We start from the raw sequence: 21,615 nt of genomic DNA, 5'->3' as shown, positions 1-21,615 counted from the left end.
AAAATTCAATAAGACCCAAGTATACAACTTTAAAAGTTAAGTGGTAGATTGAAAGAATACTGAGCCTAGAATCAGGAAGTCCAGGATTTAAGCCTTTACTTCAGATACATTAGCTGTGTGCCCTCAACAGTCTAGTGGGGCTATGCCAGAAAATAGAATAATTTCCATTTGAATTATCTTTTACATTAAAAGACCAATAGGCAAGAAACAGAATATTCTAAGGAACAAAGGAATAACTTATTCAGAAAAGCTAAATTAATAGGGAAGCTAGGTGGCGCAGTGGATAGAGCACCTGCCCTGAAGTCAGGAGGACCTGAGTTCAAATCTGGTCTCAGACACAACACTTTCTAGCTATGTGACCTTGGGCAAGTCACTTAACCCCAGTTGCCTCAGCAAAAAAAAAAAAAAGCTAAATTAATGCTGCATGGGAAAAAGTGGATAATAAATGAATGAAATGATTTTCAGAGATTTGTGAGGAAAAGATCAGAACTGAAAATTTGACCTGCAAGACTCAGGAGAAACTTGAGAAGGTAAACACAAAAGGCCGATCACAAGAGATTTAAGCCAGATGGTTTACTTCTTATATGATAGATAGATAGATAGATAGATAGATAGATAGATAGATAGATGATAGATAGAAGGCTTGGAGAATAGAGAGGTTAAATGGAACAATTATTCCATACAAATGAGACATGACTGAAAAAATCTTGTTACAGTGGAGGGTAAGAAGAGGATGACTGGTAATGCTAGAACCTTATTCTTATAGAATTGGGTTAAAGAGGCAATCACATATATCTAGAAGAGTATACAAGTCTTTTCAACTTACAGAGAAATAAGGAGGCAAAGCAATAGGATGCTAAGGAAGGGACTTTTAGAAGAGCATGAAGATTAATAAATAAGAGGCCATAAATAAGAAAATAAAATAAGAGAGGGACTCTTAGAAGGATGGGAGATTAAGAAGGAGGTGGGTAAGGAAGCAATAATTAGATCAATGAAGCAATAATTAGAAGTAAATTAATTGTCTGAGGAGGGATAGGGTGAAAATAAAAGAGGAAAAGTTGGGTATGATCTAACTCTACAAAACCAAAGTATCTAGAAAAAAAATAAAACTAGCAATTATGTTATATAAATGAGGTTCAGAGAAGAACTGACACAGAGGCATTAGAGGGGTAAGGAGGGCATTTTGAAAAATCTTGGTTCGTTAATTGATTATTGTTCTTCATTCTTGAAGAGGATCAAAATAACATCACTATGTTAGAGTTGAGTTACAATGTGTCCTACTGTGTCTGATCAGAATAATACAGATTCAGAATGATCTTCCACAGATTGTATAAAAATAGTCCCTGTGAACATTTGGGATGGTTTTTCCAATTTTATGCATCTCATGTTTCTTCCAAGTTTAATCAATTCTGCTTTGCTTACAAAGCAGACTACCTTCTCTAATGAGGGTGCAGCATGCTGCGTGGTCCTGTGCCAATGGCTCCCACCATAAAATCAATTCTAAAGTTTTCAAGCAATTTTAAGAATTTTATTTACCTGAGAGGCAGTGTGGCTCCAGAAGGGCCAAGAAAAAGTCAATATAAGTTTACTGCCTGACAACTCCAGGAGAAATGCCAGGATCAGAAAAGTGACTGTAAACAACATTTGTAGATCTCACCAAGACCTGTGATACTGTCAGTGGTGAGAACTTATGGAAAAGCATGTCAAAACTTGGTTGGCCAGGAAAGTTCATCAGTATATTATGTCAATTCATGAAGGCAAGTTTACCCAGGTTCTGGACAATGGACAAGATTCTCAAGCTTTTCCAGTCACCAGTGGAGTGAAACAATACTGTGTGTTTGCTCCTGTGCTTTTTAGCATGATGGTTTCAGCCACATTGTCAAACAACTTTAAAGAGAACAAACATGGAATCAAATTCAAGTACTGCACTGATGGGAATTTTTTCAACTTGAAAAGCTACAAGCCAAAACTAAAGTGGAAGGAGTATTGATGCATGATTTTTTGTTTGCAGATAATTGTGCACTCAATGCAGCCTCTGAAGCTGAGATGCAACAAAATTTGGATCAATTCTCTGCTGCTTATTTTGGTCTAATTAGCATCGAGAAAGCTCAGATCCTCCATTATCCAGTACCACACCATCTATATGTGGAACCATAAGTTACAACAAATGGTAAAGTTTTGAATGCTATGTTTAAATTCTCTTATCTTGGAAGTGTATTTGCCAAGGATGTCCACATTCATGATGAGATTGACACATGCATTTCCAGAGTCAACTCGTGTTTGGGAGCTTCCAAAGGAAAGTGAGGGAGAGGAAAGGTATTAGACTGACTAGCAAACTGAAGGGGAACAGAACTATTATGATGACCACATTATTGCATGCCTGTGAAAATGAGACAGTCTACCAACATCATACCAGGAAACTCATTCACTTTCATTTGAATTGTCTTAGGAAAATTCTAAAAATCACCTGGTAGGAGAAGATATCAGTTACAGGTTCTTTCTTGAGCTAAACTGCCAAGCATTCCAATGCTACTGCATAGAGCACAGCCCTGTTGGACTGGCCACATTGTTCAAATGTCAAATATATGCTTACCAAAAAAGACTATTTTATGGAGAACTATGGAGTGTTAGGGCAAACACTCACAAGGTGGTCAGAAAAAGCAGTACAAGAACATTCTTAAAGCCTTTTTGGTTAAGTTGGTTAAACTCTCTTTTGGTTAATTGGTTAAATATGAAACACTATTTATCCATCAAGGATATAGCATGCTCCAATATCTATAAAGAAACAAGGCGGGAGGAAATAGGATAAGGTGGGTATAAAAGGATATGTAGATTTGTGTCAATGGGAAAAATGAAATAGATTAATGGGCAAGAGATAAAGGATAAAATGGGGTATAAAAGGATGTTTAGATTTATAGGAATGGGATAATGGATGTAAGTTAATGCAAATGGAATAAAGAACTGGGGAGAGAAGATAAGGGAGGAATACATGGGTGGGAGATTAAGAAGGGAAGGTTAAAGTCAGAGTCAGAAGGTTAGAGTTGGGTTACCCTAACCCTCCTGACTCTATCAAGACAAATTAAGAAATAGAGTTAAGATAGAAGAATTTGAAGAAATAGGAAATAAGAGATATACACAAATATAGAACAAGAATTAGGAGTAGAATTTGTTAGAAAAATAGTAGGGCTAAAAATCATTGTTCTGAGATAAGTCAAACAAACTATCATATTTTAGAGCATAAAAAACTTTATAGTTTAATAGAGAAAAGCAGAAATTTAAAAAATGCAACCTTTTCAGATCTTAAGGGATTATGGAAACATAGATTAAAAATTAATTGGATACTAAATAACCTGATGTTAAACACTGAGTGGGCTGAAGAACAAATCATAGAAACAATAAATAATTTCATTAAAGAGAAAGATAAAAATCATACAACATAAAGAAATCTATGGGATACACCAAAAGCAACAATGAGAAGAAAATCTTTATTTCTGAATGCTCACATTAATACAATAGAGAAAGAACAATGAATTGGTTCTTTACTTATCATTCCAATAATTTGTTTACTATTGGAATTAGTTGATCTTTAAAAGTTTAAATTTATTTTTAAAGCAAAAGAACCAATGAATTAGGTATGCATTTAAAAAAAATTAGAAAAGAACAAATTAAAAATTTCCAATTAAACATCAAATTTGAAATCCTAAAAAATAAAAGTGAAATTGTTACAACCGAATATACAAATCCACTGAATTAATAAATAAAACTTGGAATGAGTTTTGTGAAAAAAGCAATAAAATAGATAAATCATTGATTAATATAAATTGAGAAAACCAAATTATAAGAATCAAAAATGAAAACAGTAAACAGACCACTAATGAATATGAAATCAAAGCAATTATCAGGAGTTGTTTTGCTTAATACATGCCAATAAATTTAACATTTTAAATGCATTGGATGAAATTTACAGAAGTATAAACTATGCTAATAGAAGAGAAAACATGCTGTCCAAATAAACCAACTTTAGAAAAAGAAATTTATCAAAGCATAAGGCCTAGAGAGCTTAGGGAAATGACTTGCTCAATAGAGAGGTTGTTAATCCTATTAGGCTCTTCCTACTCAGAGCATTTGCACTGGCTCTCCTCCATGTCTGGAAACCTTCCCATGTCTACTTCCTTGGCTTCCTTCAGTTCCCTGATAAAAATCTACAAGGAGCCTTTCCCAGTGGTTATTTGTTCTAGTGTCTTCTCTCCATTGATTATCTTCATTTTATCTTGTCTAACTATGTTTGCACAGAATTATTTGCATTTTGTCTACCCTGTTAGATTGTAAACTCTTGGAGATCGTCAAAGTTTAGCACAGTATCTGACACATAGTAAGTAGGTGCCTAATGGATACTTGATGACTGACTGGTTGACTGACTAGTGTCATAAAAGGGGAAAAAAAAAAAACAATCACTGAGACCCTGCAGTGCCTCAGGAATGGGCTACTTTAGCCACCTGTGCTTTGTATATGGTCACCTCAAAGGCAGATTATTAAGGACCAATTATAAGGGCCTCAATAAAGCCAAATCATTTGCTTCTTACATATGAAATTTAGGTGCTTCAAAAACATAAAATCGTGTAGAGAGATATCAAAAGGCTCATTTATTTCATACAAATGAAGCCAAAAATGGAAAAATAAATACAAAAGAAGCTATTAGGGGAAGAGCAGTTATCTGAGATGGGTTAAAGAGGGAAACACACACACACACACACACACACACACACACACACACACGAAGGATAAGAAAGACAGAGGAGGGGTTATAAAAGTCTAAATTTAGACAGAAATAAGAGGAGATATGGTAGGGGGGAGAGGATAAAAGAGAGACTCTTGGAGGGGTAGATAAGTTAAAGAATAAGAGGGCCATTTCTAAAGTATATAGAGAACTGACTTAAATTTATGAGTACAAGTAATTCCCCAACTGATAAATAGTCAAAGGATATGAACAGATGATTTTCAGATATAGAAATTAAAGCTATAGTTATATGAAAAAAATATTCTAAATCACCATTTATTAGTGAAGTAAAAATTAAAACAACTTGGAGGTACCACTTCATACCTTTCATATTGGCTGAAGTGGCAGAAAAGGAAAATCATAACTGTTGGAAAGGATGTGGGAAAACTGGAACATTAATGCATTTTTGGTAGAGTTGTGGACTTATCCAACCATTCTGGAGAACAATTTGGAACTATGCCCAAAGGATTATCAAACTGAGCATGCACTTTGATCTAGCAGTACCACTGTTGTCTGCATCTCAAAAAGATCATAAAAGAGGGTAAAGGATACATATGTGCAAAAATGTTTGTAGCAGCTCTTTTTGTGGTAGCAAAGAACTGGAAAATGAGTGGAAAATGATGATGCCCATCAATTGGGGAATGACCGAATAAGTTATGATATATCAAGGTAATGGAATATTATTGTTCTATAAGAAATGATGAGCAGGGTAATTTCGGAAAAGCATGGAAAGTCTTAAATAAACTGATGCCAAATGAAGCAAGCAGAACCAGGAAACCATTGTACATAATAACAGCAAGATTGTGTTATAATCAACTATGATAGACTTAGCTCTTCACAGCAGAACATTGATCCAAGACAATCCCAATAGACTTGAGATAGAAAATGTCATCTGCATCCAGAGAGAGAACTAGATTGAGTGCCAATAGATGCATACTATTTTAACCTTTTTGTTTGTTTGTTTGCCTGTTTGTTATGCCTTTTATTTCCCAACATATTTAATATGTAAATATGTTCAAAAATGATTTCTTAGTGTCTTGTGAAGAGAGACTGTTAAGGAAGGAAGGGAGAAAAAAATTGGAATTCAAAACTTTACAAAAATGAATGTTGAAAATTATCTTCACATGTAATTGAAAAATAAAATATCATTGAATTTTTCAAAATAAAGAATAAGAGGGCAAGGAAGCAGACAGAAATATATCAGAAGAGTAAGGAGGAATAGGATTGGGGTAAGATGAATAGAGAGGAATATAGGAAGGAAGAAAATATACAAGTAAGTGTAGCTTAGAATGTGAAGGGAATGAACTTACTCACATATAAATATAATCATAAAATAGTTTTTATATAGATAAGATTAGAATTGAATAATTGAAGTAATATTTATTGCTTAGAGATAGGCAAAGTAAGTAAAATAAAAAATGACAATTTTCTGTAATTAAACTATTTATGTAATGCCATACCAAATAAATAAATAAATAAATAAAAAGTTCAATTTAAAAAAGCAAAAAAAATAAAAAATAAAGGAAGAGATTCAGTGTTATCAGACTTTAAACTATATCACAGGGTAAGAGCATTGTTGAAGTAGGAAATGAATAATTTTGATTATTTTCAATTAAAATTTTCTTCTAGGGGCAGCTAGACGGCACAGTGCATAGAACAGCAGCCCTGAAGTCAGGAGGGCCTGAGTACAAATCTGGTTTCAGACACTTAACACTTGCTAGCTATGTGACCCTGGGTAAGTTGTTTAACCCCAATTGCCTTAAGGAGAAAAAAAGCAAAAATAAATTTTTTTCTTCTATAAATAAAATCTATGCAGCAAAAAAAGAGAAGGAATATAGGAAAATGGGGAAAACCTTTTATAGACAGTCTCTTAATAGAATATTATAAGATTGGAATACTGCCGTGATCTAGAAAATAAGCTGATTGATTTAGAAAAACATGGAAAAACTTGAACATATAAAAGAAGATTCTGTCCACTTTCAAAGAAGCACATGACAAGTATTAGTCAAATCTTACATATATGTATATGAATATATATGTGTGTGTTTCTAGATATCAAAATATATGTATGTGTATACATGTATATATGTACATATATATTAACATGTATGTGTGTATATCTCCATACATATAACGTTCTTAGGGAAGGAAGGTCAATAAAGTAAAAAGTGTACAACAAAGAACATAAAAAACCTACAAAGAAGTAAAAATAAATCTGAACAGCTATGAAAACTACGTGTAGTGTTTATTGCTTAAGTTTTCTTGAAATGTATCATTGCTTTATATTGAATCTTCTCTTATGTTCTGCTGTGTACATAATATCTTTTTTCTTTTCTTAATTCATATTTATGTATAAAATACAATTTTTAAAAAGAAATTAATTTGGGCTATTCACTGGAAGGTAAAGTATCGAAGCTGAAATTTAAATGTTTTGCTTTGTGGCTTTGAAATGTGAGGACTGACTGAAAACTGAGGACTCACTGGAAAAGAGAGTGTTGTTGGAAAAGACTGAAGCAAAAGGAGAAGGGGCAACAAAGGGTGACATGGATTGATAATGTCATGGAAACAATGAACACAAGTTTGCCCAGGCTTTGAGAGAAAACAAAAGACAGCAGGCTGGTGTAGTAGTATTCCATGAGATTACCAAAAAATATACCATAATTATTACAATAAGAAGAAATAGGTGGCTTAGAACCCATTTTTTAAAACAAAGAGAAGCCTGAAAGGAGAAAGCACTTGAAGATGAATGCTTTCATTTATCTTCAAAAGAAATTTTTATCATCAGTGTTTTTATAGACAAGAATACAAATAAGGCCTCTTCTTTGTGAGGGAGCTGAGGTGAATCCATCTTCCTTCTCCCTCACACCCTCTTTTTGACTTCCTCTGCTCTTCTTTCTTTCCTCCATTAGGGCAGGCCCCTTCATCTTTGTTTTCTCTCCCCCTATACTTTTCAGCTCCTTCAGAACTGCCATCTTCCTCAATTAGAATGGAAGGACAGGATCTGTCCTTTGTTAAACTTGTATTCATATCCCCAACATTTAGGACAGTTCCTGACACATTAGTAAATCTATATTTTATGTTTCCTTCCTTCCTTCTTTCCTTCCTTCCTTCCTTCCTTCCTTCCTTCCTTCCTTCCTTCCTTCCTTCCTTCCTTCCTTCCTTCCTTCCTTCCTTCCTTCCTTCCTTCCTTCCTTCCTTCCTTCCTTCCTTCCTTCCTTCCTTTCTTCCTCTACTGACAGCAGGCTCCAGGAGCCTCCATATGGCTGTCATTACACATAGTCCATGCCCAAGGGACTGGGCTTCACCAGCCTATCTCTCTGCTGCACTGAGAACAACAACTTCTTTGGGAAATCCCAAGGTTATTTAAATGTACCCAAATATCAGTATTCTTTGTTACCCAGCCCTTCAAGGCTCTTAACTTGGGGTCCAAAGAATTTTATTATAATTGTTTTCCTTTATCATTCAATGTATCTTATTTTATGCATTTAAAATTGTGACTGTGAAAAGGAGTCCCTAAGTTTGACCAGATCTCCAAATGGAGCCCAGAATGCAGACTAGGTTGAGAATCCCTCTTTTAGAGGCTAAGGGTGTTGGCTGCCTAGATCTCCCCTAAAATGACTGGAATATTTAGGCCCTTGTTCTCCACTGTCCTTCCTGAGGTGGGTGGGACTTCATTTCTGCAAGATGGGACCGCTTGGTGGGCCTTTTCTCTTTAGTTGGGCATCTTCTCAGTTTGCCACATGGCTATGATCATTGCTTTGCTACATCCTTTAAATATACTGTCAGATCAAGCTAGACAACTAATATTAATAAGCAACATTTCTATTTGTGTGTTTGTGTATTGTATATAACAAATATATGTGTGTATATATGTATACATATATGTAGATATATGCAAAGAAATATATATATGTATACCCATTACACACATATATATTTGTTGTTGTTCATCTTCAGTCTTGTCCAAGTCTGTGACTCCATTTGGGGACTTCTTAGTAAAGATGCTGAGGGGATTTGCCATTTCCTTCTCCAACTCATTACAGATAACGAAACTGAGGGAAACAGGGCAAAGGGACGTACCCAGGAACACACAGCTAGTAAATATCTGAGGTTAGATTTGAACTCAGGAAGACAAGTCCTCCTGACTTCAGATCTGGTGCTGTATCCACTGTGTCACCTAGCTAGCTACCACATACTTACCTACCTACCTGCTTACCTATCTACCTGTATACATATAAATATATATATTTATATATACACATATCTATCTATCTATATACATACATATAGGATTACTTAAATAGTAAGTGTCTAGGGTCAAATATGAAGCCAGGGCTTGACTCCAAGACCAGCGCTCTTTGGACAGCATCAATTCATTGCCTCTATTAGTCTTCTGCCCACTTGGGTCCATTAGTCTTCCCCAACTTGATATAATAGGTGAGGTACATTTTCCCCCAACATAGATCTAGTTTTGGATCTTCTCCAAAGGAGAAGCCTCAGTCTAGGTACAGACAGAGCTCTCACTTTGGGAAAAGAAAGACTCAGTCAGCCTCAAAAAGAGTATTTGTGATTCTGGTTTGTGATCCTTGCCCTATTATCTTACATAAGGGAAGACCCAAATAAAATTTCAAGCCTGCCCAAGGTGCTATAGCATCCCCTCCACTCATATGGGCTACAGCATTTCTAGAACATCTTTCTCCTATTGAGAAAGAAATGCCAGTTTCCAAGTTCTGTTCCATGTTTGAATTTGTTAAATGCATTTTAGTGGTCAGTTGATTCTGACTCTTTACAGAGCACACCCTTAATGAAGCCTCTTTACTGGGTACCAAAATAGGCCATTGTATTCATTTCCTTTGTCCTTAAAGAATCCTATGATATCATGTACTATCATCTTTTATGAATGTCAGTATCCCTAGGGTGACATGGAAGCATTTGTCAACTACCACACTCATTTCACACCATTGATCTCCAACCAAGGGCAACTCACTGATTGAGAAGCAGCACAGAATAGGGAAAAGGATGGAAGTGTCAGGACTCTGGGAGATATTCCTTGGAATCCCAGCACTGTCACTGGCTGCTTCTGGGACTTTGGAGAAATCACACATTTCTGTGTCTTATCTTCCTCACCTATAAAATGAGGGTTCTGAATTCAAAAGATGCCTAAAGTCCTTACTGACCTAACAAGCCAGCTGTGTTCTAAGTCAATTGACAGGTGAAAAGTATCCCGAAAAGATGATGTCATTTAACTACAACAGCTGCATTCCTTGGCACCTTCGCTGGTAGAAAAGAGCAGTTTGGGATACTGTGTCCATTGATATGCAAATCAACACAAACATTGCCAGATCTATGCAAATATAACATAAAGAGACCATCCTTTGAATTGTGTGATTGTAGGTACTCAGGAAAAGGGAAAAATCAAAATAAAAGATGAAAAATAGAAACAGAATTTAAGACAGAATTCAAGGGAAAAAAATAACATAACAGGAAAATAAACGTGACTTTCAAAAGAATTTTGTCAAAATTATTTTAAAATATTTAAATGTATAAATTTAAAACATAATATTATAAAAATAAAAAAAACAAAAAAAATTGAAGCAATAAGCAGTTGGCTCCTAAAGAAACAACAACAACAACAACACAATGAATTGTATTCACCTTTAAACTCAAAGTTGTGAAGAAGAAAAATAACACAAAAGACTTAGGATTCATTTGAAAAAATCAAAATTAAAGTTTTGTTAATACAATTATTTATTTTCAATGCCTGAAAATATAATACAGGAAATTCTATTTTAGAAGAAGCAGGAAAAAAGAATTTAAATATTATCAGAGCTCCCCAAAGAAAAACCAATCCCCCTTCCCCTTCAAAAAAATTATCCAAGATAAGATTGCAACTTTTATCCAGCAGGTGGCAGAGTCTAAGTTTCCAGGTTTAAGATGGAAATGGAAAAAGGCTCACTCCTGCCCCCATTTGAAATGGAGTCATGATTACTTTTCCCCAACTTCTCCCTTAGCTAGTAGGAATGTGACTCTTTACTGAGTCACTTCCACTCTTTAGAAATCAGCTTCAAAAGGAAAGAAACAAAGAAGTCAACTCTTGCTAAGGCCTTTTACTTGTGAGAAAAGTTTCCTGCTTTTTACTAAGTTTGTTATTATTGTTAAGTCATTTCAGTGATGTCTGACTCTTCATGACCCCATTTGGAGTTGTTTTTGTTTTGTTTTGTTTTGTTTTGTTTTGGGTGGGGGCGGCGGGGCAGAGATGCTGGAATGGTTGGCCATTTCCTTCTCCAGATCCTTTTACAGAGGAGGAAACTGAAGCACATAGAGTTAAGTGACTTGCCCAGTCACACAGCTGGTGTCTAAGGCCAGATGGTTTTATGTCTCTAGGTCTAGCACTCAATGTATATGGCGCCACTTACCTTCCTCAGTGAGTCTATTGTGACCAATAATAATAGGCAATATTTATGTATCCCTTACTATATGCGAGGCATTTTACAGTTGTTATCTCATTGGTTCCTTATAATGATCCATTTCACAGCTGAGGAGCCAGTGAACAGAGAAAGCCAAGGCATCTGAGCAGCTCATTCTTAGCCACTTGAGGCTGCAAGTAGCTTTGTTGAAGCTTCTGTCCCTGAATAAGAGACACTGCATTTCTGCTGTCCTCATTTCCAATCCTGTGCTCATCTACCTCAGCTAGGCTCCGGTCTCCCAGGAACCAGGGACTCACGCTCTTTCTCATGATTCCAAAGGTTCTGCTGCAGTCTGTGGTATACTCCCATCATGCATTTCTCCATGTCCCACAGTCAATTGGTATTCATGGAAACATCCATAAATGCCTATAAAGTTCATAAAAATGAAGAAGAAAATTTATTTAAAAAAGAAAGGTGGGGACAGAGTTTGTAGAAGAGATTGGGGTAAGAGTATTTCAGTGATTCTGTGGTATAATTTCCCCATTCCTTCAAAGGAAAGAGTTTACAATATTCAGAGTCACAAAGGAAAAAACAATTCATATTGTAAAGAGAAGGGAAATGTCACAAAAGTTTAAAAAGAAAGCATAGTTCTTTATAGCCTAATTCGTTGATTGATTGTTGTCCTTCATTCTCAAAGAGGACTAAAATGATCTCACTGTGTTAGAATCAAGTTAGTGTGTCTGACTGTGGCTGATCAGACTAATAAGCTCAGGATGCTCTGACACAGGTCAGACACAAATAGTCCCTATGAACATTTAAGGTGCTTCTCTAACTTTGCATATTTGCATGTTTCTTCTGAGCTAATTCTGCTCTGTTCATAGAGCACAGCACCTTCCCTGGTGTCGACATGCCATGCAGAGTGGTCCTGTGCCTAAAAATTTTAAGAGAAACTTTGAAAGTGTCATTGCATTGCTTACAATCTTGTCAAATCTTGTGAGTGCTTAACCTGCATGAGTCCTCCATAAAATAGTCTTTTGGGCCAGAATAAGTAAACTTTTCCACAATATTCTAATTTTTTCCATTTGCTGTAACTGATAGTCCACATATGAATGATGTGGTGCTGGCTGATGGAGGACCTGTGTTTTCTTGGTGTTAGTTGTTAGGTCAAAATTAGCACAAGCAGTAGAGAATCTATCCATACTTTGTTGCATCTCTGCTTCAGTGGCTGCACTGAATATATAATCATCTAAAAACAAACTCCCTCCACTTTGGTTTTTTCTTGTAACCTTTCAAGTTCAATAATTTTACCATCAGTACGGTAGCTGACTTTGATTCCATGTTTGTCTAACAACACAGTTGAAAACATCATGCTAAAAAGCACAGGTGCAAGCACACAACCTTGTTTCACTCCATTGGTGACTGGGAAGTTTTGAGCTTCATCCATCACCCAGAACATGGGCAGGCACGCCATCATGAAATTGTCATACAATACTGATGAACTTCTCCAAGCTACCAAAGTTGGACATAATTTTCCATAAGCCCTTGTGACTGGTAGTATCAAAGGCTTTAGTCAGATCTATAAATACTGTATTCAGACCTCTGTCCTACTCCTGGCATTTCTTCCAGAGTTGTTGGGCAGTAAAGATCATATCAACTAATCTTTGGCCCCTTCTGAAAACACACTGTCAGGTAAATGGCCTTCTTCCAGATATAGGATCACTTATTAAGGAGGACTCTAGCAAGAATCTTGCCAGCTGTGACTGAGATAGCTACTGGGGACTTTGGAGTCCTGGCTCACAGGACAGTTCAGGGAAGAGGCCAGTCAAGTGGCTAGATTTGGTGAGTGGGATAGGATTGGGCTCAGAAACCTCATCCATGTAGAGTCCTGAGCCTCCCTGGTCTTCAGGAAGTCAGTCGAACCTAATATAGGAAGGTTCTACCAGTAATTTAGGAAAAAAGAAAAAAATAAGATACTTAAGAGAATAACATTTTAATTATAAAACACAGATTTTCTCAAATTTTCTGACCTTTATTTTAATCTTTAAATCTTAAAGTCTTTTAAAATATGTAAATGTGTTTATACATATATGTGTGTGTATGCATGTATGTATATTGTATACTGTGTACAGCATGTATATATAGGTATGAATATATGCATGTAAGCTTGTTGTAGCACATACATAGTGTATGCATGTGTGTACATTTGCTGAATGAGTGTGTGCATATACACTGGGTTTTATATTGTGCATTTGATTGCATACAAGTATATGTATATTTATGCATATGTGGGTCTGTGCATGTATCTAAGTGTAAGTAGATTAATGTATGTATATGTATATATATATGTGTGTGTATGTGTGTGTAAATGTTTACATATGCATCTGTGCAGTGTATTGTTTTGTGTGGGGTGTATATATATATATGGGTATGTTATAAATTGTACAGTGTGTATGTACATGTATAAATATATATGTGCATATGGGTATGGGTATGTATGGATATGTCTATTGTGTATGTATTTATGCATATATGTATATGTATACTAGTGTGTGTATTTTAAGTCAGGGTCCTAGCCAAGGACCAAGCTTACAATGTGTATATGCAAATATCTTTTGTAAGATAGCAATGTGCTGAACTGATGCTGAGGGAAATGAGCAGAACCAGGAGATCATTATATACATCAACAACGATACTGTATGAGGATGTATTCTGATGGAAGTGGATCTCTTCGACAAAGACTCCTAACTCAGTTTCAATTGATCAAGGATGGACAGAAGCAGCTACACCCAAAGAAAGAACACTGGGAAATGAATGTAAACTGTTTGCATTTTTGTTTTTCTTCCCGGGTTATTTTTACCTTCTGAATCCAATTCTTCCTGTGCAACAAGAGAACTGTTCAGTTCTGCATACATATATTGTATCTAGGATATACTGTGACATATTTAACATGTATAGGACTACTTGCCATCTGGGGGAGGGGGTGGAGGGAGGGTGGGGAAGAGTCGGAACAGAAGTGAGTGCAAGGGATAATGTTGTAAAAAATTACCCAGGCATGGGTTCTGTCAATAAAAAATTATAATTATTTTTTAAAAAAAGGAAAAAAAAGAGATATCGATGTGTGTGGATGCATAAGTATACATGTATATACCTCTATCTCCATACACATGTGTATATATTCTAACAAGGAAGTAACAAAATCAGTCTGTCCATTTGTGGCCTCCTCTGTCCTTTGTTGCTTTCAGAATTCTGGGTATTGCCATCAGTTTGCCCGATGCTCTCAGAGATGGGGGGAAGAACAATGTGTCCCATTGTCCCCTCACAGCCACACTCTGACCTCCCAATAGGTCTGCCTTCTAACAAATCTGTTTAACTAAGTAAAGTCAATCTGCTCAATGTGTGCCTGAGAAGAGCTGGCTGCCATTTTGCTCTTCTCTTGGCCACAGAGTGGGAGGTGACACATCCACAATCTTCTCAATCATGACTTCAGAAATGAGACGTTGAACTCTGCCTCTCTCCCTTCTGAGATTCCTTTGTACTATGAGGCGATTCAGGCCATTTCCAATAGTCTTGTGATGGAGAGCCATCTGCATCCAGAGAAAGGGTTGCAGAAACTGCTGGATCACAGCAGGATATTTTCACCTTTGTTGTTGTTTGCTTGTATTTTGTTTTCTTTCTCATTTTTTCTCTTTTAATCTGATTTTTCATGAATAGTATGATAATTGTGGAAATAATGTCTAGAAGAATTGTTTAAAATATATTGGATGACTTGCCATCTAGGAGAGGGAATGGAGAAAGGAAGGGAAAACAATTACAACACAAGTTTTTGCAAGAGTAAATATTAAAAAGTATCCATGTATGTTTCAAAAACAAAAGCTTTATTTTTAAAAGGAAATTACTTTGTATTGCTTATTTTATATTGACTTGAGTATCTTCCTAAAAGTAGAGAGTCAGCTTCCTTTTTACTTTGTAACTAACAGGCACAGTGTCTGTAGCAAGAACTTGATCAATGCTTGTTTTTTAGTTTTTGGTCAAACAATCGAACTTAAAGTCCAAGCAGGGATGGCTTCCTCTTTTCTCTTTCTGTGTCTACTACCTTGCCCAGTTCCAGGCACATAGTAAGCAATTTGAGTGCTGATTGAGTTGAATTAAATCAATGGGGTCCTCCAGGCTGAAGGAGCAGAATAGGACAGATGATGAGATCCCTGGGATGTACAAGCACAAACAAGCATTGGAGAGAAGTCAGAGACCCCATCATGGGCCAAGCTTGCAATGGGACTGTCCTGGCCTGTCAGATTCTGGAAGCAGATCTCCTTTAATTAATCCCCCAAGATTGCCTTGCACCCTGCCCCTGCAAGTTTCTAGGGCCTAAGACTCATCATAAAAGGGAACAGAGACACGCCACACCCAAGATGTACAAAGCTACTCAGAGGTTTTGTGGCAGACCTCAGACTAGAACCCAGGTTTCCATTTGATGAGTTCCTTGTCCAATGTGCTCACCTACCTCTCCACCGTCTCAAAGATTTTGTGATTCTTTTTTCTACTTCTGGCAGTCTGTCACATTGTGTCCCAACGAAGCAGAGTCCCAAAGGCTTCTCTGGTCTCACCCTAAATTGAGGAGAAGCTTTCCCTAAAGAAGTCCATGGGCCTAAGATCCCAACTCCCACTCTATTCTCCCAGGGTTTCCCACCCACTCACTCTCCTGATTTACAATCTTAATTGCAGCAGCCTCCAGACACACTGCCGCCAAAAGGAACCAGTCTGACTAGGCCTGGGGCCACGAAACTGGCTCTGGGCTTCAGGAATGTGACCACCTCCTGTAGGTGTTTGCTCAGGAAGACTGGTACCTGGAAATGAGGGGAAAGCTGCGGGGAGGTCAGGGAACTTGACAACTCTGTACAAGTTCAGAAGGGATTTGGTTCTGGAGGATCAGGGCAGAATGCTTACCCAAGAGAGACAGTGTGTGAGGATAGGCTTGGGATATGCTGGAGGACATAAACTCACTGTGAAGGGAACCTTTCTTTCCTTGTGCCTGGAATGTAGTAGGTACTCTATAAATGTCATTTGGGGGTAGCTTCCCCCTCCTTCCCCACTCTCATTTCCTGCCTGACACCAGACCCCCAAGCCTTCCTCCAGCTTGTGTTCACATGAGATTTGGTACCTCCAGTCTATCTCCCAAGGACCCTCACAATTCTCCTTTCTCCCAGTCCAGAGAGGAGACTGGACCTGAGCTCAGACCTGAGCAGAGAATCCCCAGGAAGTAACACAGAGGGAAAGCCTAATCAGGAAAAAACATGCCAATGGAATCAATGAACAGTTTCTATGGCTCTTGGAGCTTCTAGTGAATGAGACTCCCAGGTAAAATGACCAAGGGCCTAGAGAAGCAGAGAGATGTGAGAATATCCCTGACCAAAGGAGAAAAATGGGCACTAAGTATCCCAAACTGCCTCCACGATCTAGCTCATAATAGGACCCCCGGTCACCTTCTTAGGGTCTCCTGGGAGACAGGGAAAAGCAATACAAGAATGTAGCCATCTGGGCCTGAAAAGATTTATACGAACTAATATTGAGCAAAACATGTAGAACCAGGAATACACTGGACACAGTAACAGAAAGATTGTGTGATGATCAGTTATGAAAGACTTGGTTTTTAGCAGTTTAGTGATCCAAGACAATGCCAATGGATAGCAAACACCATCTGCATCCAGAGAGAGAACTACGGATACTGATTGTGAATCAATGCATGCTATATTCACTTTTTTTGGTTGCCTTTTTTTTCCTCTTGTGATGTTTCCCTTTTGTTTTGATTGTTCTCTCCCAACATGATGCATAAAGAAATGTGCATTTCAACAAAAATTAATGTACATGTATAACTAGAAAAAAGTAAAATAATAAAAAATAAATTTCTGGACACTAACAATGATGATGATGTTTCTGGAATCACTTGGATAATAGTTCAATTCAACAAACAAAAGTATGGTATTGTGGCCTACTGGATGAAGTGAACTTGGAGGGAGGAAAACCTGTGTTTAAATCTGGCCTCAGACACTCTCTGGCTATGTGACTCTGAGCAAGTTACTTCAGGTTTGAGCCTATGTCTTCATCTGTAAAAGTAATAATAAAATCATTGTAATGTTCTTTTCTAAAGTGTAATATTCTCCTCTAAAATGTGATGTACTCTGGGAGCAGGTTTCTTGGGGGGGCTTCTGGAAACAGCCTTAGTTTCAGTTCAGTAAATAATCATCAAATACAGCTGTTAATGTCCAGATCCTTTATTTTCTCTTTTCTTCACTTGGGGCTCGGCTAGTTTTCTAGAAACCTTCCGGATCTTGGTTTCAGTATTCTCCACAGAACAGCCTGTCACCACTTCTCTGTTCTGCCCAACGGCCACCTCTGGATTGTGAATCTCCCAGAGTCAATCCTGATTGAGGCTCCTAGCTTATATATGCTCTTTTAAAGGTGTGAATCTTGTGGAATTGTAAAAAGTACTAAGTACATTAGTGAACTAAAGAACTGTTAAGTAGCATGCTAAATTAGATAACTGAAGTAGCACCCTGTAAGAATCCTAACAAATAACAACAACAACAACAATAATGGCATTTTAAAAGAACTTTAAGATTTCAAAAGTACTTTACAAATATAATCTCATTTTATACTCAAAACAACCCTGGGTAGTAAGTGGTAATATTATTTCCATTTTCCTGATGAGGAAACTGAAACAGAGAAGTAACTTGGTAAGTGTCTGTGCCACTTAACTGGGGAGAAAAGCAACACTTTCCTCCTCATATTTGTTGTGAGAATAGAATTAGATAATATATAAAAGATATTGCAAACTTTAAATTGTTATAAAATATATAAAATAAAAAAATTGTTAGCCATCATTATTTGCTCAGTCATTCACTCACCCACTAATTCATTCATTCATTCATTTAATTATTTAGTTTATCTTTGAGGATACTGGGTTTCCATGCCTTACCCTAGTTATAAGGACATGGGCCACTCATTCTAGTTAACCTAGAAGTTTGCACCCATTCTCTGCCCTTTCTGTTGCTCCCTCCCAAAAACAACCCTTCCCAATCACCACATTTGTGGGATTTAGTATAGACAATTCATCTGCTCTAAGCCACAATGAGTCAGAATTCCAGAGTTCAAGCAACCCACTAGCTTTATTTATTGCAGAAACTGTAATCATAAGCTCCACCATGCCTCTGCTCTCATTGCTCTTCAGTGATGGCAACATCTGCTGCAAGAAGCTTGTGTTTGTTTGGAACTATGTCCAAAGAGCTATCGAACTGTGCGTACCCTTTGATCTAGCAATGTTTCTACTGGACTTATATTTCAAAGAGATTTTAAAGGAGGGAAGGGATTCACATGTGCAAAAATGTTTGTGGCAGCCCTCTTTGTGGTGGCAAGAAACTGGAAACTGAGTGGATGCCCATCGTTTGGGAAATGGCTGCATATGTTATGGTATGTGAATGTAATGGAATATTATTGTTCTGTAAGAAATGATCAGCAGGATGATTTCAGAGAGACCTGGAGATATTTACATGAACTGATGCTAAGTGAAATGAGCAGAACCAGGAGATCATTGTACAAGGCAACAATAAGATTATATGATGACCAATTCTGACAGCTGTGGCTCTCTTCAATAACGAGATGATTCAGACTAGTTCCAATGATCTTGTGTTGAAGAGAGCCATCTATACCCAGAGAGAGGACTGTGGGAACTGAATGTGGTTCACAACATTGCATTTTTACTCTTCTTGTTGTTGTTTGTTTGCCTTTTATTTTCTTTCTCATTTTTTTTGGGTCACAGTGACCAAGATTTAGCAGGGTCACTGCATCTACCCCCACTTCCCCATATAACTGGGCAAGAACCTTCTTTCTAAGATACCTGACAAATGGCTCTTTAACCTTTGCTTGCACACTTCCAGTGAGGCAGGAATCCACTACTTTTGAGAGTGGCCCATTCTATTTGAGGGCGGTTGTCCCTGAATTGTCCTCCCTGGAGATTCCCATTCTGAAAAAAATGACATCAGAGAGGAGGGCTAACATCTGCTTTGACATGTTCCCTAAGGACCATGGGACTTTTCCATGACAATGTGTTGCTTCCTCTCTGAGAATGTGAGCTCTTTGAGAACAAATACGATGTAGGTGGTGCTGCACTGGATAGAGCTCCCAGGCCTGGAGGCAGGAAAACCAGAGTTGAAATCCAGATACTTACTAGCTGTGTGACTTTGAGCAAGTCACTTAACTAACTTCTGCCTGCCTCAATTTCTCATTTGTAACATGAGGCTAATGATAGCATACCTCCCAGTGTTGTAGTGAGAACCAAATGAAATAATATATTTGTAACAAAACAAAAAAAAAAAAAACCCAAACGTTAGACACCTTAAAATGCCTACAGAAATATAAATGGTAGCAATTCTAAAGATAAATGCTTATTATTATTATTATTATTTGGGATCAAAGAACCTTACATTTGAATTCCATTTTCTACTTATTACATCTGTGATCTGGGTAAAGTCCACACCTTTTCTGAGACTTATTCACTCAACTACAAAATGTCTCATGAGACTCCTTTGGGCATTCTCTAGGCTCCTTGGAGTCTGGATCTCTGCTCTCATCCTCATGGACATCTTCAAGTGAAGGAAGAGAACTCTGGTGATAATGCTATTATTACAAGACCAGTAAGAGTTCCCCAAAACCAGACCATCTCTCCCCTTTCTGGCCTTATGCCATGATACCACATACAGTATACTCTGGGTATGTGAAGAGAGAAGGCTTAGGAAGAATGGGAGCCTGGCATATAACACATGAAAGAGAGTCATGACTAAGAGGCATGAAAAGGATTCTATCTGGGATGTGGCCATTTTCAATGATGAGATGAACCAAATCAGTTCCAATAGAGCAGTAATGAACTGAACCAGCTACATCCAGCGAAAGAACTCTGGGAAATAAATGACTATGAACCACTACATAGAATTCCCAATCCCGATATTTTTGTCCGCCTGCATTTTTGATTTCCTTCACAGGCTAATTGTACACTGTTTCAAAGTCTGATTCTTTTTGTACAGCAAAATAACTGTTTGGACATGTATACATATATTGTATTTAACTTGTACTTCAACATATTTAACATGTATTGGTCAACCTGCCATCTGGGGGAGTGGGTGGGGAGAAGGAGAGGAAAAATTGGAACAAAATTTTTGCAACCGTCAATGCTGAAAAATTATGTATGCATATATCTTGTAAATAAAAAGCTATAATAAAAAAAGAAAAAGAAAAGGATTCTATCCGTCCCCAGAAAAAAGAATGAGGTACAAGTGGTAAAGATTGCAGAGAGGCAGAATTTGTCTCACTTTCAGAAAGAACTTTTAAGTTGGTCAAGGATGGAAGGGTAATGAGTTCCCTGTCGCTATAAGTATTTGAGCAAAGAATGCATAATGAATGCCCTCTGTCAGGGAGATTAAGAATGGTTGATAGTATTGGGGATGGAGGGAGGCTGCATTAGATGCTCTGTAAAATGGATTTGGGAAGGCCTGATGGTTGTTGATACCATGTATGGGACATTCAGAGATTTGGGGAGAGCAATCTAGCTTCAGGAGGAGTACTGGGAAGCCAGGAAGAGAACCAGATGCTAAACATTCTGGGAAAGATATGGCAGGAGGAGTTCAATAACTAAGGAGCCAGAGATCCAGGCCAGGAAGTAGCTGCAAGACTGGCTAAGTACTGAAATAGGGAGCTACATGCTGAGACAGATCTTGGATCGGGCTAGCCCAAAGATACTGGCCTTGGGAACAAGTGAGAAGCCTCCAGTGGACAATTCAGGAGCCTGTGAGAATCCAGAGAGAGAAAGGCTCTACTTTCTTGGCCACTCAAAGTCATATGTTGTCCCATTTCCTTCAGCCCTGTAATGGAGTCTGGGCTAGCTCCCAGTATGGTCCTACTTAATACAAGCGAGGCAAGAACTTTTGCTTAAAAGTGTCATTGACTGGCACAGGAGCCAACTCTGGCTCTTGACAGGGTTGCCTGAGGCTCCAAATCCTCCCTCAGGTTCCCATCTAAGGACCAGTCTATTAGCAACCTCAGAAGAAGGACGCTGCCCTGGGCTGAATCATGCTGTATTCCCTCAGGCTTCCTCTCCTCCTCCTTTCCCTGCTACACTAAGTAAATCTCTCTTGGTGAGGTGCCAGTTCTTCTAAGGGCAACTCATTTCATTCCAACATTGAACCCAAGCTACCAGGAAACTGGGCAGAAACTCAGCTACCCCCAACTCCAATCTGGGAGGCTAATTCCCCCAGGATCTTCAAGGCATGGACCATTCAAGCTCCTGGAAGCAGAACCCCGCAAAATGGAGAAACACTTTGATTCCAGAGAGAAACTTAATGGGAATAATCAAACACGTGCTCTACCAGTCAAAGTCTTAGCTCA

This window comes from Antechinus flavipes, chromosome 1 (assembly GCF_016432865.1).
Source record: "Antechinus flavipes isolate AdamAnt ecotype Samford, QLD, Australia chromosome 1, AdamAnt_v2, whole genome shotgun sequence".
NCBI lineage: Eukaryota > Metazoa > Chordata > Mammalia > Dasyuromorphia > Dasyuridae > Antechinus > Antechinus flavipes.
This window is presented reverse-complemented; position numbering follows the sequence as displayed.